This window comes from Lepidothrix coronata, unplaced genomic scaffold (assembly GCF_001604755.1).
Source record: "Lepidothrix coronata isolate B3197 unplaced genomic scaffold, Lepidothrix_coronata-1.0 Scaffold75, whole genome shotgun sequence".
NCBI lineage: Eukaryota > Metazoa > Chordata > Aves > Passeriformes > Pipridae > Lepidothrix > Lepidothrix coronata.
In genome coordinates, this window is record NW_016690255.1 from 1450009 (window position 1) to 1469535 (window position 19527).

Genomic DNA, 19527 nt, shown 5'->3' on the forward strand with positions numbered 1-19527 from the left:
GTAGGGCAGCAGTCAAAGATGGCTTTGTAAGGAAAACTTCTAAAATGTGAAGGAAACTTTAAATACTATTATGCAGATCATCATTTAGGAGCCACTCATATTTGAAATGGTGGTGAAATCAATTAAAATGAATATTTTCAAATTTTTCATGAAATTTGTAATGAATATTTTCAAAGGTCACAGTGCCCTAAAGAAGAGTGTTGGAATTTATTTATTTTGAACAGTTTTTGATGTCTTAAAATGAGACAGAGATAAAATTACTGAGACAAAGGTTTTTTACTGATAGTTGCCATTTTAGATTTCAAAATCCAAAGTTTAGATCTTTAAAATCTTCTCACAGCTTCAGAGGTTCCAGCGTATCTAAAGTACAAAATTTTAATGCCAAGAGGACCCTTACAAGTCAGTATTTCTGAAATATGTCATATTTCCATCGGACAAAATTTGATCATTGTTTGATGCTATGTTTACACTGAGGGTCCTGTGACAATCACAATTTGGCAATTTAGATGTGTTTCTTGGTTCGAAAGGCAGTACCAGCAGCACCTCTCTAGCCAAAATTTGAGACAATGCATGCTTTTCTTACAGTCTACAATCCGCCTGGAACTCACCTGGAACATATGAGACCTAAGACTTCTCTTGTCATCTTCTACACTTCCCTTCTTTTCCCTACATTTCCTCCCCATCACCATCTTCCACGTCCTTCTGTTTTTTATATTCTGATTTTGAAATTAATTGTCGGTCATTCATGGTTGACTGAAATCATAAAAACTCATTCCTCTTATGATGATAGTCTTTAAGTGTTGCACTCCATCGTTTTGGAGCAAAGCAAGATTTTGGCCTTATTAAGAATGTTTATGGTAGTTATATGCAACTACCATAGAACCAGTTTATCATAGGGTACCCTAAAAATTACATTTTTCAATGCCCAATACAGCCAGGCTGACATTTGATTGAAGGCAGTAGGTAGTTCCTTTAAACATTGAATTACCTCTTTGTGTAGTGTTAGCAGATGACACAAACCTAAGTCCTGTTTCAGACTTACGCTTACCCCACTTCAGCACCATGAAATCACTTTTGTTATATCTCATGAAGGGCTTTGCGGATTCAAACTGATGATCATAGTGAGAGCTAAAAACTTTATAACTTTGATGAAATCTACTATACCTGTGATGAGAGGTTGCATTTAAAATATTAATTTATACAGAATGAATGACAAATCCTCTTCCCTTTTTCATTGAGTTTGAATGGCCATTAACTATTTTAAGGATTTGGATCATTGCTTGTATTTAACTAACTCTTTGTATAATGAAAAAGGTGAATCTTTTTATTTTCACTGAGGCCTTTTGTTATTCTTGAATAGTAAAGCAAGGACATTTTTTGCAGACAACTATCTTGTTACTTGCTCTTGTTGAATTATAACTTTTTGTTTTACCTTGTATACCAAGGTATACAAGTGAAGTGATGCCATTTATGGTGTCAATACTAGCTCTTACATAATTTAAAGCCTCAAGGTCACTACATATTTTGTCTAAAAAATAAGGAGTCCATTCTCCTTCCGTCTCTTCACTAATACCCAAGTCCTACCAGTTTCCCCTGAGAAGAAAGCAAGCACCAGCTTTTACACGTATTTTGCAAAAAGCATTTTGAATCATGCACAATCCTTAAGTGTTCCACTAACACTTGGAACAGACAATTTAGTCATCATGAAAGGCTTTTGAAGTGTTAATGACTAACATCTCTTTCCATCTTCTCTATAATTTCAGTCTCATCTGAAACGTGTAGTTAACAGGAGCAAAGAGTATCCTTAAACCCACCTTGTCATATTCTTTTCAACTCTCACTGAACCAAGAGTTCCCACGTCAATTCAAAACATCTTTTTCTATTCTATGTGCCTTTTTTTCCTTACTACTTCACAGTTGCAAGTACAGCAATTTAGAAGTTGGCCTAGAGTTTGCATATGGAGAGACAATGTTAGACAATGACTTGTAGTTAAGTAATTTTTCCTCTTGACAGTGGTCTGTGTCTACCTGTGTCTAAAAGCAGTTTACGGGTGCAAAAGGAAACCAGACTTTCTGAGGTCAGTGACAAACTCTCTATTTATGAACACACAGAGACACAAATAAATGGATAGTAAACAGAAACCTTAGATTGAAAAAATAATTACAAATTTATCATCAATTATAAAGGACTATTAATTGTATGACAAGTTAAACAATTTACCTTGAAAATATATTGTATGATCATTGATTGGAAAGAAAGGCAAATAGCAAAAATATGTTTTTCCTACTATTCCAGTATAAGCAAGATTTTAATCAAGCTATGCACTTTTATCATTTCATTTGTCATAGTATATGTGTACTGCAGTCCTAAAGGAGCTACCAGGGATCTGCTGTGTAACATAACAGTAATTGTTTGAGGTTAAGAAATCTCTTGATCAAATTATCAAGATGACAGGAAGGATTGCAAAGGTTGAATAATTTTAATATTCTTGAAAAGTAGTAAGAGCAACCTGAGGGAATAAATGAAGAAGAACCCATTAATTGTTAATGGGATCTTAACAATCTTAAAAAAGATAATGACTATATTTTAAAACATATTTTTCTAAACACTTTTTATATTTATGTTTTGCTTTTTCTAAAGTTTCCCGATTTCTTTTGCATCTGATTGAAAAAAAAAAAGGAAAATCTCTCATATCCCATATACATGCCATAGCTCTAGCAAAGTGCTATTGCAGTTCATCTAAGAATAGAAAAATATGAAAGAGGAAAAAATATATATTAAAAAGAGAACACTTTAATGACAGAGAATTTATACTGTGTATCATGGATTATCCTACCAAAAAAATCCTTCTTTGTCATGTGTGACAAAATCTGAAAAGATAATAATCAAAGTATTATTGGGAAAAAACAAATATAAACAAACATTGCTTTTGTAAATACACACCAGAGTTATTTAAATTTTAGTTTGACTTGCCTTTAATAATCAAGGCAAAGTTTACACTCATTCCCAAAGGCCTGAAGAGAAATAAGATCAGCAACAGCCGAAACATTGCCTGCCAATTTGTCTCTTTGTTAGATATATATTCATTGGTTTTATAAATCCCTTTTCTGAAATCAGATTATGACAAGATATAGCGAGATCTTTTCAGCCAAAGGCTACCACTTCATGCTGAAATAAGCCTAATAATCTTAAACAAAGAAGATGTAGAATCCTTGAGACAGACTTCTCACTTACTGTCGGTAAGAACTGAGCCGCTACATTAGTCATGGAGAGAGAAGGATTTTTAGATGGCAAAACAACTATACAGTAGTTCATGAACAGAAGAAGTTAAAGGAGTTCTGGTGTATTTTTCATCTTACCTTGTACAATATAATGAAATGATTTTTCCAATTACTGCAATGCAGCTGGAAATAGGATACTGAATTTTTACTGACTGAAAATCTGCCGAAACAAAATGCATTGAAAATGCAGTAGAACTAAGCAATAAATCCAATGTATATTTGGGTAATTGAACTTTGAATGTTCATGGCAGATGATTTCTCTGGATATTAGAAACCTATGTCACATGGCACTGAGACAATTTTTCTCATTCCTCTTTCCAATCAAGAAATTTCTGTCTGCCTATAATTTAAGGAATTGACGTGTCTGATTTGCCTGTTACTCATGCTCTCTGGAGAACCTTAACGTATGGTTTATTCTTTCTGTAATGTTTGATGGTTTATGACTCATTTTCAGGTGGCCTATTTACATGGATTTGTTAATGGGAAGGTACTAGTTCTGCTTTTCTAAAACCATTTAGAGATGAGTTGGGTATCCCTAAACGGAAGACAGTAAGGTCACAAAAGGATTTGTAACTTTGAGAAAAAGGTTACTATGCTTAAAATATGTAGGTTGTAAAAATTAGGATAATGAGGTGAAGAAAAACTTTTCTGTTAGTGCATTTTTGTATATTTTTCGTTCACATAAACACTTCTTTCATTAACATCTCTTTACTTGTAATGTCAAGACCTGTTGGTAAATTCAGAAATCTGCTTTGTCTCTGAAAAATTACTGGATGTTGTCTTGGACATAATCCCCATTCATTCTTCCAGACTTTCATTGGACAAAGAAAGTGAGATGGCTCAATAATTTATATTAGTGCCTAAACACAAATACCTGCATAACCTTGTAGCTTTCTGAAACGAGCAAAACTGCCATAAAATTTTAAATTATTTCTGTGGATGTATTTCTTTAATAGGGTAAGCATCTACACTTGCCTTGAATAAACACTGATTTTCCCTTAAGGCTGCAATTATCCAGCTGGTAAACACAGAATGGTCTCCTCAGTTATTCCTGAGCTTAAATGTATAGAGATTCATCCAAAGCGTGTCTAGAAGAGAAATGTGAAGTTGTTTTTTGAATATCAGGGAGAAGATAACTCTTAATACTTCCACCTGTCATTCTCAATGTGTTTCAAAATAGAACTGCATACAAGAGTAATAATTCATATATGAGTGAAATGCAAGTTATGGTGCACAGAGTAACTAACACAAGCTGGGGGTGTTGATACTGTGTGGTAGCTTGAGCTCCTGCAGGGAATTTTTGAGTTCAAGTTTGCTGTGCTATCATCTGCACATGCAGAACACTTTCCTAGTCATAAGCACATATGATCATAAATGTTTCAGAAAGTATTTTGAGAATATGAATAGAATTAGACTATGTAACTGTGTCTTGGTTCCTAACAAATCTCATTATGTACTTTTACAATTCAGTGTACTAATTATCTAAAATGCAAATGAATGGATGTATAATGCCCTGTTGACAGTAAATATGATCAGACTTGTTTCTCTATGAACTATTAAACCATATGACAGAGAACTCTCGCTTTAATGCATCTGAAAGAAAAAAAGTTGTGCCAGGAAACATATACTGGCTGTAACTTTTGGAGGTCTTCTGAAAGTGTTTTGGTAAAAATAGATCACAGTAGAGACTGAGACAAAAATGTGCTCAGAAATAAGTAACTCTGACCTCATCTTATGTCAGAACATTTTTGTTGTATTGCATTGTCTCCCCGTGTTGGTGAGGATGTTATCACAGGCTAATTGCTCAAGGTCATGACCTGCAGATATAAGACATTTTGAGTGAGATTTTTTCAGTGGAGACAAAAAAACTGTTTTGGATCTTATCATCCAAGTGAATACCCTAACCTTTATACTTAAAAGCACACACGTAAAGTGATAAAAGGTTTCTATTTTATTTTGAATCAGGAAATGGAAATAAATTGTAACAAGAATCCAATTATTATCTTCTGCTGTTCTATATACAGATCGTGTAGCTTAAGGCAATGATCTATATCAGCTTTAGAGAGGATTACAGCAGTCACTTGGTACTTCACAAGACACCAGAAATTCGAGTGGTTGCTTATTTTCAACTTGTAACAAGAAAAGGGCCAAGGACCTGATATTAATATCAATTTATCATTCATATCACCATTTCTAGGCTGCCTTTAACAACATTCTAAGTGGCACTTACCCATGAACTGGTACTTGAATAGCTTGTATATTGAATCCCTCATAAATAAATCACTATTAAAGCTTTCGTATACCCCAATATGTGACTATACTATTAGCAACATCTGTTTTCCTGCATGAGCTTTTTTCAGTATATTCAGAACTGTCTTATTATTCTTGACACCACCAGCATTTGACACCATGTGAAAAATTACAGAATGAGTCTATGCCTGTATAACTGCTAAATGGAATCTTGTCTGACTTTTCATTACCTTCTGAAACAGCTATATTCTCTTTTTGCTGTGACTATCCTGTAAAAATGGTGGAATATCTGCTCAGGGCTATTTCTTCACAGAGTATTTTTACAGTATGGAATACCCTGATGATTTTGAAACACTAACGTTATGTTAATATATCTGACAATGTAAGACACTCTTGTGACCACATGAACACTAGTCAAAAACCTACATATATCTTATAATCTCATTTTTCAAGCTACTAAAGATTGCAGAGAGAAATTGCCACACACTGCTTGCCCCAAGGACATTCAACTGTAGGTGTCAAAGCAGAGAAGACTAATTAGTCACCTTTCACAACCTCGAGGTCAGAGGAACAGGTTTTTGTAGCTTCCATAAAGTGATCATCTACATTTTATTATAGTCAAACTGTCCCTCTCCATTTTCCCCACCCTGTACCATTGGTATGGGCAGCCATGAGGAAAAGAGAGGAAAAGACTGTGATACATAAGTTGTATTTTTCAAAGAGCTTTGGCCATCATCAAATCTTTTTATAATAACTTATTTTCTTCACGGAGTCAATTGATTACAAAGTCGTCTTGCCTATATTTTGGTAAGTGGGTAGTCTGCAATTTAAGTCTATAATTTAAATCTCTTTATCTTCACGTGTATCATCATGTGGTTTGCATCTTTTTGATGCATCTCAGGATTCTGCAACTTTAAAGATTAAAACCATCTTGTACTTCTATGTCTTTAATGTGCACATGTGGTAGATGATTGTCCATCCTCATTCAAACTTTTCTCTTATGATGTCTTTAAATACCTTAATGCTATATTAATGCTTAAGATAAGATCTTCATAATTTCTAATGCAGTGAGATGGTTGTTCATTAATAGCTGTTTAGAATTTCACTCAGTGTAATCCAGTCAAAATCGCATATATCCTTTTTTAAAACGTGTTTATTTTACCTGTGAAAACATGATAAATCTTCAAGCTGGGCCATGTGATTCAAATCAGATGATTCACATCCACATTATGCTTTGAGAAGGGCAGATCCAATAGGTATGTTAGATTTTCAAGAGAGAATGGACTTCCTTTTGCACTGTAGGAGAATGAAAGCACAGTTGTGACAGACACTCCAAAAAGAGTTCTGGTTACTCTGGAATATGGCCAAACCTTATTAATGCAGTTCTTAAAAATGTCCAGTTCATAATAAAGCAAACATTTCCCTTTAATCTATGACGTCTGTAAGGCACATAATAAAATAATCTTACGAGCTGGCATCTTCAGAATGATTTTATTTTTCTTTCCATTATGTTCTCTCTTCATTTAGATAATAGACCATTTGCTCTCCCCCAAACTGCAGTGTCCAAACATAAAGTTGTTTAAAAGAAGAATCTAGCAAGTCTGTAATTAAACACAGGGGAAAATATGAATATCAGTTATGGGTCCATGATAAATCAAGAAAATAAAGAAAATTCTGGCTATGATTAAGGATGAGAGACTGGCTTGAAAACAAGAATTTAAATAGCTTTTTTTTTTTTCCAATGTGTAACTAAGAGTATTGCACTGTATGTCGTGGTGATAGCAAGATTTTGCAGTTATCATTCAATGCACTCAAAATACATGTAAATTCAGAGTACACTGAGGACAAAGTAGCAGCAAAACTTATGAATGACTTAAATTTCTTTCCTTTTTCACCTTGAGTCATACAGAGCAAGTGAATTTCATTCCTTCTCTTTTAAATATGGTGCTTTAATGTGGCATTATGAAAAAAATATAAAAATGAAACAAGATCTATTTTACATGTGATTATGGAATAGAGAAAAGATTTGACTCAAAGTGCAGCTTTTATTATAGCCAAGCTGCTATTTTTTCTGTAAAGTTCTGTGAAATGAGCTTTAGTCTGTTGGTTATTTTGGGGTTTGTTTGGTTTGCTAAAGTTTCCATGCACCCTTCACAGCAGACCTCAGTTGTTGAATTAACAGTTCAATCCCTATATTGATTAAATTTAAGCTGAGATTTGCCTCTGGGAATGAATCAGATAAAATAATAGAGTATATATTTCAAGCACTAAAGCTGTATAACCACTACAGGTTTTTACTCAAATCCTAGAATAAGCACTGTCTGTGGGACGTTACTGGTGTCCCGAAAGTGAGTCTGGAAGTCAGGATTTCCAGACTCTCCAGCTACTCAGTATTAAAGCATGGGCTCCAGATATCCCAGGAAGGGTGTTTGGCCAAGAGAGAATCTTCCTGCTCACCCTGGAGTGGGAAGAAAGTGAAAACTCCAAACTCTTATGGTCATTCAAGGAAGAATGACCACTTAGGAAGACAAAGAGCCCTTGGGACTTCCAAGCATCTCAGGGAGCCTCAAATATTGTAAGAACTCTGTAGTCACCAATGTAGAAGAAGATTTCTTGTCAAGACTCCCTCAATGCTTGAGAATCTGAGTATTTCAAGTCCTTGTGACCTGTCTTAGAGTACACAGGGGAAAAAAAATCTGTCAAGTCTTTTGTATTGGTTAATTTAACTAAGTGCCTGACAGAGAAACAAACAGTTTGAAAGAGCCAGCATCACCCAATGAAAGTCCAGTAAATGCCAGTACTTGACCAGCTATTCATGTACCTTGACCAAGTCCAGGTAAAAATTTCCTTTCTTTAAGACTTATACAAGTTGCATGCAAATAATATTTTACATGCCTTTTTTTTTTTTTAATAGAGGCTGAAAAGCATGCTAATAACAAAATTTAAAACAATTATGCATTGCATAAAACTAAATCTTGTTCAATGTCCTGTCCCTCACAATCATTAAGAGCACCTGCTTAAAGAAAAAAAAAGAAATAGGAGTCTTATACTCCAGATCTCCCAGTTCACCCATTTCATGTCACTAATAATTCTTTGGGCTTTCCATCTTATCTTCTGTCAGTAATCTCTCTCCAAACCTATAGAAGCTACTCAGTTTGTCTCAACACACTTCCTATATTCTGATCCATATTTTTTTTTATTTTAATGTGAGTTTTTTTGAGATAGGATGAACAGGACTACAGGCAGCATGTAAGAATGTGCATTCTAACCAAGTTCCTATTTATTTTTTTTCTGTTCCTGATGGTGGCTAACATTCATTTTGTCTTTTTGACAGCTGAAAATTCTATCTGATAATTTCAAGGAGCTACCTACAAAAGCTTCAAGAGCTCTTTCATTTATCATAATAAATCAGAGTCTTTTATTGTGGGTATGTCACCGGGTGATTTTTTAAAAATTAATTAGCTTGTGTTATTTCATTTGAGTTAATCTGCCACTTTATCTTTCAGTTTCTCAAGGCTTCATTCAAATATTATAAGGTCCTTCTGTAATACTGCACACTCAGCTTTGACCTTTCTGAATGATTTTGTATTCTTAAAAAGCTATATCACATAATTTTCAGATTTATTTGTGAACATGTTTAACAACAGAGATCCAAAAAGGTCCCTCTGAGAAGTCCCTATAGTTGTGAAAACTGACCATTAATTCCATGTTTTGTTTCTTACCATGGGCAAATCTTGCCTGGCATTTCTGACATCTTAGTTTATCTAGGAACCTTTGCACAGAATATACTGAAAAGGCAAGAATACTTTATTAACCAAATTGCCTTTTATTTTCTCACGAGTTTATTACTGTCTTGGAGGACTCTGGTGGATGTATCAGACGTGTCTTTCCTCTACAAAAGCAGTATTTATCCTCAGGTCAACTCTTGTTTCTACGATTTTGCCCACTGTTGATCTCCGGCTGATCTATAGTTATCCAGTTCATTATCCAGCTTTCTTTCACAAGCTGGCATTTCTATGGTCACTACTTGTGCTCCTACCACCAACTCCAGTTTAAGCAGTACTTTGAACTCGTCTATAAAGAATAGTTTCAGAGGGGGAAAATCCTCACCTCCTTTGTAAGGAAAACCAATAAATAGAATTTATCTTCTTTTTCTGGTAAAACTTTGGGTTTCTCACATATTCTGTATATTTTCTGTATCTGCCTTATATATCTGACTTGTCAGGTTTTCATTAAACTATGAAGCAACGGAATCTAAATGAACACTTTTTGACTACATCATGTAGTTCTGATTTTGAAAATAGTATGAAATCCAACACCAATCCTATTAAAATTTTCATCTTGTGACTCAGAATGTGAATGTGGCTTGTGGTGGATTTTTTTGAAAATACAGCATTTCATTAAATGGAATGAGTGATATGTTGATTCTGTTCAGACCTACTGTGGAAATTAAATCTGTTCAATAAGACTTTTAAAATTGAGATGATTTATTTTCAAAGGGCAAAGACAACTTCGTGATGAATTTAGGTCATTTTCTTAAAGTGCATTTTAAAGAGCAGTTAAGGACAGTATACATTTTGTAACAGATATACAAAAAGATCAACACACTATAACTCTGAGAGCATTATTAAATTAACTTTTGAATTATCTCGGAAATGTTCTCACCTGTAATTTCTCCTTTTCTGTATGGCAGGTGAGTTTCTCAATATTTTGAAAGTGAACTTGTATGATTTCTGATGACTACTACTTTACTATTTTCACAAATGCCATCATCTGGTTGTTCCCAAGATTTATTAGAAGATTTATTAGAAAACTTAAGAAGTATCTGGGAATTTTTCAGATTTCCAACAAGCATGTTATGATTATAGGCCCTTGTGCTAGACCGTACCTTAATATGCGCTTAAAGTATAAAGACCTCTGTGCTTACTTTGCAATTTATTCTTTTTCTTGCTTATTAAAGCTTTATGCAGAAGTGGGTAATGAGAGCCAAGTCCTGACTAGAAGCAGCAACCAAACCAGGCAAGGTGAGCAATAGTGAGGAACACTGTCTCGTGTTGCACTAGGCAGCCAAGAGGAAAATGAAAAAGGAATACTTGGCAACCCAAATGCCTCAGGTATGTGTTGACATGTTATACCACAAGCACCATAAGTACTGTTACTTAATTAAAATGCTTTCTGTAAACCACTGAGAAATCACCCAAAGTATCCCATATATAGAAGCTTGCATAGACAATAGTTTGGTAAACTGTTCCTCTGTTGGTAATTTAGAGGGAGGAACTCTGAATGTTAAACATGCAGCTTATGTTTTGGGATATCTCTCCTTTTGTACTCTTCTTTTGTGATCTCTGAGCCAAATAACAGACTGATCATAATGTTAAAATGAAAAATCTAGTTCCCTTAATGAAGGAGTAAACTTCAACTGAGCAGCATCACTTCACCCTGAGCAGTGTAAACTCAAAGTCTGGTGTTGCTTAAACACACTCAGCTGACCCATGTTGTTTGGTCAGTATATGATGGATTTGGATTTCCACCCAGAAAGAATCAGGTTGAATATTAGTAATAATAGGGCTACTGAAGCATGGAAAGAAATTGCCCACTGAGACTGTATTGTCTCCTTCACTAGCGAATTTAAGGACTGGCTATATAAACATGCATCGGGAATGACAAAGATATAGTCCATCTTATCTTGTGCCAGAGAACTCAGTGACCTCTTAAAGCCCCTCTCAGCTTTATTTTCCTATGATTCTGTGAAGATTTTAAAATAAATACAATAAAAGCTTTGAGATGCTCACAGACTGCAGTAAAGGAGCCATATAATGTTTTGAATAGATTACATCAATGCTGTCTTCCTGGGATTTTTGCTAGGTAAGCAACTTTGAACTACAGCTTTTCTCAACACTTATGCTACTGAATCCTTCAATTTATTTCCATTGAAGCCTTTATTCTTAGATCCATATAAAGAAATTAGGCACCTGCACAGAAAGGAACACATTCTGATCATTAGGAATGGAGTAATATAAATGCTAAGAAATGTAAATACCTTTATAAAGAACGTTTCTCTGATATATACCATTTCTTATTTGACCTTTGGAAACCTTTTTCAATTCTGACTGCTGTGCAGTCATACGTACATACAAATCCCAGAGAGTTTTAGGAGTATTTTCTGGTTTTCAAGCCTTTCAATACTGCCAATGGAAAAAGAAAAGTTTTCTGTGGTAGAAGCCTCATTTTGGTGTAAATTTTAGAGATGAAATCAAATGATTGTATTAATTGCTGCAATGTAATTTAGTTATGGCAATATGCAAGAAATTGAAAATTACCATAAAAAGTACCTGAAAACATAAATATAACAAAAATTTAGAATTTAGGTACGCTATGTGTGATCTTATTTTATATCCTAATAATATGTCTAATTTGTGTAACAATAACATAAAAATTTATCACAATCAATTTTTTTCTTGAAAGATTTTTTTTTTCCCACAAGAGCAAAGCAATAGCACCATCTAGAAGAAGCATACTTTCAGTTATGTATTAGTCTTTTCATATCTCTATTTTCTTCCTCCTTTCTTTCTACTGGCTGGAAGATAGACCTATTGTGCTTCTGTCTCCTAATTTGGTCAAATTTGCATGCACTTTTAATACTTTTATTAATAGCATGAAGTATGAAATATTTAAGTTACAATGATATTCTTCCATTTAAAGTAAGGTCTCTACAATCTTTAGTTAGCAGGATTTTATTTCTTTACATCTGACTGAGAAATGGCTCAACCATTCTTGACATTTTTACAAAGAGTGAAGATAGAATCAGTTATTCGGCAGAAAAAACCCTACACAAGTAGTTTAAGCCTAGATAAGTATAAGAAACTGTGAATGGACCCTACAATAAAAAATGCTGTAAAACTTGAGATAAGCCTTAATACTTGATACACATTTGTGCTCATATTGGTAGTACTGGGACAATATTAACATGTCACGTGACAGTAGTGTAGCTTGCAAAAAAATTTTGTCTCATATAATACTAAGATAATACTGATAAAATTTTCTTGTGTAAAAAAGATGGTGACATAAAATTTTATCTGTAGGCAAAGAACAGCTAGTCAAGTATGTAGTACATCAAAAGCAAGTTTCACTGATCCTGAATCAGTGAATGGACAACTCAGTGGAAGGTTAAATTCATTCTCTGAGCAAAGAATGAATGATTGAACATCCCTCTCTGAGTATCTCTGCTGGTAATGGAAATTTAGAAGCCAAATTCAATAATACTCTTGCAATGGATATTTACACTTTATATTTGGAGTTTCAGTCTCTAATTCTGCAGCTGATCCTTCCTGACACCTGAGATGAAGAAGCCTCACGGACTCTCCAACACAGTTTTTTTGTTGCACCACTTAGTGTGACTAATAAAATTTGAGTATTTGACTAACATTGAGTGCTTTGTTTTGAGTATGCAGTGGAATGCTTTGTGGTTTTTCTAGCTTGTAAACATACTACTTTATATTTTGGAAGGGCTGGGATTTTTTCAGTGCAGCAGTTTGATGGCAGAGGGTTGTTTGCTTGGTTATTTTGTTTTGTGGTTTGTTTTTTTTAAATTAATAGAGTTATTGAATTGAAACTTACTGTGGCAATGTGCTAGTTTTGTGTAAACATCTTTTGGGAAAAGTTTCTTATGTCCAGGATTAGATTTTCCACGAAAATTAAATGCATAAAAGCCCATGGTCAACCTCTTGATAATTACTTAGGATGCAGCACCTCTAGTTTAAATCTGCAGTCTAAATCAGGAAAAAAAATACTTGAACCAGGATTTCTCAGATTTCAGATGCAAGTTTTCTGTCCAGCTCTTTAAAAGTGTATGTGTTAGAGAAGGCAAGGTCAAAGTGCTGAACCTTGTAGCTGAGAAGAAAGGAGAGTATTTTTCAGTCTTTTGCTTCACAGTGATGATAAAAGCTTGCACTAGTTTTTGAAATTTTATCTGACACTCCTGCAGGCTAGACATACAATCTGCAACAAAATTTTGATTTCTTTTTTTTTTTTTTAACTAGAAGATTAAGCCCGTTTTCTGTACCTTCCTCCGCAGAATTTGAATTGATTAGTTTTCCTGAGTCCTGGCCACAAAGTAGTAACTGAATTAGAAATTATGAGGACAGTAAATATCATGAAGAGGGAAGGACAAGCCTAGTCTTTGTTTCTGTCAAAGATATGTTCCTTTTAAATCTTCTTGAACAAGCTGGAATTTTGTCCACATGGGAAATGTTGTGGTGACACTTATTGCATTACTGCAGTTCAACTATGAAGTGAGATAAACATCACAGGCATAAGTAACAAGGCAGAACTATTTTGTGCAAAGGCGCTCTGGACATAGATACCTGAGCTAGCCCCAAGCAGTGTTGATAAAATCATGTGATGCACAGGGCTTCCTGTTCCTGTTTCTTATGGATGACTTGTAGCTCAAACTGCTTCAGGCCATGGTGATTATCCTGTTGAAGATTTCTGTTTGGCAGTGAGGGGATCAGTGCTAGTTTGAGACCAGCCATGTGGGACACTGCAGACATACCTGCTGAGACTTTAAACGCTTCATGAGGAGATCAAATCACCAAAGGTGAGACTGTAAAATTTTAGTAGAAACCAAACTGCCTAAAATTCCTGTTTCACAGAGTCATAGAATGATTACAGTTGGAAGGGACTCTGAAGATCATCTAGTCTAACCCCACTGCTAAAGCAGGTTCACCTAGAGCAAATTGTTCAGGATCACAACCACTTGGGATTTGGATATCTTCAGAGAAGGCAACTCCACAATCTCTCTGCACAGCCTGTTCCAGTACTCTGAACAGTGCTTCTTCACATGCACAGTACCTTCCTTGTGTATAATCTAAAGTTTGGACAAGCTGGAAGCTGTAAATTTACAAAGCATAGAAAGCACTTCAAAGCTTCAAATGAGGAGAGTGTTTTGGACCTTACACCTCCTGTGGCCCTATAGGTGGCAACTGCCATAACTGCACAACTGAGGTTTGGCATTTTATGCAGTGTAATTTTGGTGAAAAGACTCATTGTGTACCAGCTGATATTTCTACTCAGCACAAATTGAAAGAGAATCCATAAAAAAAGGAGCAACATAACCAATGAATATGGTATATGATCTAACTTTTTTTTCTTTTGAAGCAGTTTATGAATAGGAGGAACAGGACATATGCCTTTAATATATTTCAGCTGGCATTTAAAATGTATTAACTGTAATTGACTTAGACTTTTTTTATTTCATGTTCTAAGTACAAAGAATCAGAACATTAGTATTTAGTGTTCTTTTAATTAAAATAGCAGTTTACTCTAAGCCTTGGAATTAATTACTTTTTGAACTGCTTCTCTGCTTTGCTAATAATGTTTGACAGTTTTAAAATAGAATAGCTAAACTTGATGCTAGTCAGTTTAGTAGGCTGATTCAGGATACACTGAGAAAGCTGAAATGTAATTTTAAAAGCTGTCATGTGCAAGAGCATACGATTCATTTAACGATGAAGACCTCTGTCAGAATTTGCATATGCACACTGTGAATGAAAGGCCATTTAAAAGAGGGAAATTGAAAGTAATTTTAACATTATTGACTTAATGATACTAAATTTTGTCCTAGCTGTGACTTTAAAGAGACTTGATTATTTTTCCATGAGCTCGGGCCTTGGAAAGAAATAGTTTACTTTCTGCAGGAAACGTGTACTAAAATGGGTTTTAACATATTTTTCTTAACCATGAAGAAGTGTTATAGGACTTAAATGACAGGACATGCATTTTAAACTAGGAACTGAAAAGGTTTTCACCTGGTAACAACTTAGTTGTGTAAATAATAGTCAAGGACTCTGTATTGGTAGTTAGCCTCTTGGAGAAATTGCAACCTTAATGCATACTAACATTGTCCTGAAGCACAAGACAATCGCTTTGCCTCATTTAGTATATTTTGATAACAGTTTCCTAAAACTAAAACCATATGTATACAGAACACGAAAGACACTCCAGATAGCTTCAGGTGTTGGTGAAGCAGGCTCTTACATAAGGCAACAAACTTCTGGAAGCAGGAAAAAACACCCAGGTAAGGCCAGCCATGGCAGCAGTGTGTCCTGTGCCATTATAGACAGGGACTGGCTGTGTGAACCACATGCAATACTGCGTTGGTTTGGCTGCAGCTGGAAGCTCAGCACCACACAGCCAGGCGCTCACTGACCCCCCGTGGGATGGGGGAGAGAATGAGAAAGGTAAAAGCGAGAAAAGCTCTGAGTTGAGATAAGGACAGGGTAACAGGTAAAGCAAAAGGTGCTCATGCAAGCAAAGCAAAACAAGGAATTAATTCACTACTTCCCATTGGTATGTAAGTGTTCAGACATCCCCAGGAAAGCAGGTCTCCATTGCACGTAAGAGTGACTTGGGAAGACAAATGACATCGCTCTGAACATCCCTCCTTTGTCTTCTTCCCCAAAGTTTTCATTGCTGAGTGTGACGCCATATGCCCTGGGATATCCTATATTCACTAGGGATCAGCTGTTCCAGCTGTGTCCCCTCCCAATTCCTTGTACACTTCCAGACTCCTTACCAGTGGGGTGGTGTGAGAAGCAGAAAAGGCCTTGATTCTGTACACGTGCTGATCAGCAATAACAAAATTATCATAGCCCCATATAAGGAAAATTAACTCTATACCAGGTATGAAGCTGAATGAATCCTACCCTGGTGGAGGATGTCTCTGAGTACTTTTGTCATGTGACTTCAGGTCCTCATAAATTGTTTAGATTTCTACTGTCAGATGATGACCTGATATTTAGTAGTGGAGCTTCCTACATCTGTTAGTATTTGTTATACCAAGATGAGTTAAGTCTGCAGTGTTATCCATTAATATCCAAGTATCTCCATTAGGAGTACATCATACTTGCCTTGTATATGTATTCTTTCCATTTCTTGCCAACCTTTTCCTTTCTCCCCATCTCAAGATTACGAACAGAACAATGCAATGAAAGTCTAACCTATGCATTAATGTAGAAGCTAGTAATTAAGATAAGACTTCATTTGGCCTGATAAATGTGTATCCAACATCTTCAGTGAAATTTTTTTGATTTACACCTGCTGATCAAGCCAGGCTTCTGCTTCTAATTCAGTCTTCCCCTTTTACTCTTATCTCAATCTAGTTTTCAGTCCATCATCTATTTACTTGTAACTTTGCTCTGTGCACTACACATATAACTTGTGTGCTAGATATAGCAAAGCTGCTGACTTGGAAGTTAGCAAACTGCATGCAGCTTTCAAACTAATTTTCTGTAAGAGATTATAAATAAATGTCCTTTTTGAAGCAGCTCTATCGTAATTAATATTTTCATACTATCTAACAATAACAAATTTAACTCCAAAATGTGTGACCTGACACTGTCTCTCTTACTCTCTCAAGAGGATGAAAAGTTTTGTAAGACAGCAATATTCATCCACTTCTTTCCATGGCATGATATTACAAACATTTCACTTAAATAATAAATATGATTCACCCTGCCTCCCAGGTATAAAAAAGAGTGTTTGTCTTAAATGGTACATTGAGCCCTAATAACAACAATTCTCGAGAAAAATGCGTATAATTACAGTGTTCCACTGGAACACTAATGAAAGAAAAATTAGTCAAACTTTCCAATTAATCCTTTTAAGATTCCATACAATCATATAGGAGAAACTTCTTTTTTGTCTTTAAAAGGAGGTAATTTCTTTTATGAATAACAAAGAAAATATTTAATGAGCTTCAGGAAAACATGCAAGCATAACTAAATTATACCTTCTCTTAAGGTACAATGAAGAACAAGTTCCTACAGTCCCTACACGTTACATTATTTTTAAATACATTTTTCAGGTGGGACACCCATCAGTCATTTGCATATATTTACCCTAAACACAGTTATAGGAAAAAGTGAAAGCTGCAATGGGATGGCTCAGAGGTAAGTGCAGATGAATCAACTAATAGTTAATGCCACCAGAACATGGCTATAGAGTCTACTGTGTATGCATATTGTACTGAGGTCTCAATGGCATCTATCATGGGGCTACAATTTATTAACACAATAGTTATCTGCCTTTTTTCCAGACATTTTGTATTTCCACATGGCAGACCAATAGGCAAATAAATGCTTTGTTTATGATATTTCTATTTAAGTAGCTTAAGATGGTAAAGAAAGAATTTGAAAATGATAAAGAAAGAAATTCCCTCCATGATTCAAAAGAGAAAGTTCTCTTTCAGAAGAGCAAAAGGAGCGAGGCGCAGAACTGTCTTACTTAGATGAGCAGCAAGTTCCTGCAGTTCATCATCAGCTTCTGTTGGCTATCTACAGGCACAGGAATGAGCACCTGATTTTATCAAAAAATCCACACTACAATTTACACTTCATTCTTTCACTTTGGAGTCTTGCAGTTTTATCAGATGCTTTCATTTTGGATTAATGTTTTCTTCAGCTGGCATCCTATGGGGAGAACTCTTTTTCACCAGCCACTTTTTTTTCTGCTAGTATAGAGTAAAATCTCTGCAAGGACTCTTTTTAATCCCAGTAAATGCGGAGATAAACGTTCTGACTTATATGAGTATTCATATTTGAATGGTCACAGTTCAAAAAAAGACTAAGTTAGAAACCTCAGAGCTGGCCTGTTTGTAGTCTTCATTACACAACATAAAGCAATGCTATTATGAATACCTAATTCCAAAATTCTGAATATGCATGTTTATGCATAAATGTAGCATTTGATTTTAGGAAGATTTTAAAAATATGAAATATAGTTTAGGATATAAAAGGGAAAGGCCAGATATTTTAGACATTTGAAGAAGTCACAATATTTTTTTTGTGTAAATATGGATCACAGAGGAGCATATTTCCATCCAAGGGATTACCTTCAGATTTTAAAAAATATCAGCATTTTGAACCATTCTTAATAATTCTTTAAATATTTTACTATTATTTGTTCTGTTAAAATATTTACCATTATTTTGTAATGACATTTGTAATTTATTACTTCAGAATACATATGAGATAGTTTTATTTCTGTAATGCATTTTCCAACACAACGTTCTGCTGAAAACAGTGTTGAAATTACATCAAATGATAACATTTGATTTTGCAATAGATCTTAATTTATTTAACCAGTTGTTGGTTATATTGTGCTTATCAGGTTTAAAGGGTCACCCTTAACTGTGTTATAAAAATCTGAATCTTCTATCTCAAACATGGGCCCCATAATGTTATGTAGTACTCAAATTTAGTATCACTTTGTCACTGTGCTATTAGTGCTTTGGATCAGACTGATCTCTGTAAAGAGGTTTTTACTTCTACACAACATGCCTATTGTGTGGAAACTAGCTGGAAGTTATTCTTCAGAAAAAAATGCAACTCACAATTTTTAAATAGGTTTTTATTGTGTGCTAAATGATAGAATATTTTAAGCAGTAAGTTATCTATTTTAAAGCTTATTTTAGCTTCTGCCACTTCAGTTTATAATTTTAAATTATACATATTCCAATGGTTTAACTTTCATTGTTGTCTTCAACTTAATCTGTTATTGAAGATTCAGAATATAATCTTGGGGAAAGGTTTACCACGAGTTTCATGTACTTTTACAGTTGTTTGTTTGAAAAGTGATAATTTATCAATTCTCTTGTTGATTTGGTTGGTTGGGTTTTTGTTTGTTGGTTTTGTTTTGTTTAACGTAAGTTACTTGAGCCAGAGAGTAGTAATTACAAAATTCCTACTGGGTGACTTGGAAAAGAGAAAATTTTTTCAGATATTCCTGTTCAACAGCTTTCTTCCAACTCACCAATGTGTGAATGACAGAAAACCCCAAACAAAATAAAAGAAAAAAAAACAACCCCATCAAAAAAATCCAACACAAAACAAACCAACCAACCAAAACTCATATTATCTACTAAGAAATTCACTTAGGAATTGCCCTTATTCTTGCAATAGTAGAATCATAGGTTCTTGAAACTTTAAGTTGCAAATAT

The 19527-nt window shown here is 34.7% G+C and overlaps 1 long non-coding RNA gene across 1 annotated transcript; it reads left to right on the forward strand.

Annotated features, from left to right (window-relative positions):
* The first annotated feature begins 13915 nt into the window (after window positions 1-13915).
* On the forward strand, window positions 13916-19395 carry LOC108499530. The gene is made up of 3 exons (XR_001875563.1): window positions 13916-14127; window positions 17395-17479; window positions 17779-19395. It is a non-coding gene; the product is annotated as an uncharacterized LOC108499530 (long non-coding RNA).
* The last annotated feature ends 132 nt before the right edge of the window (window positions 19396-19527 follow it).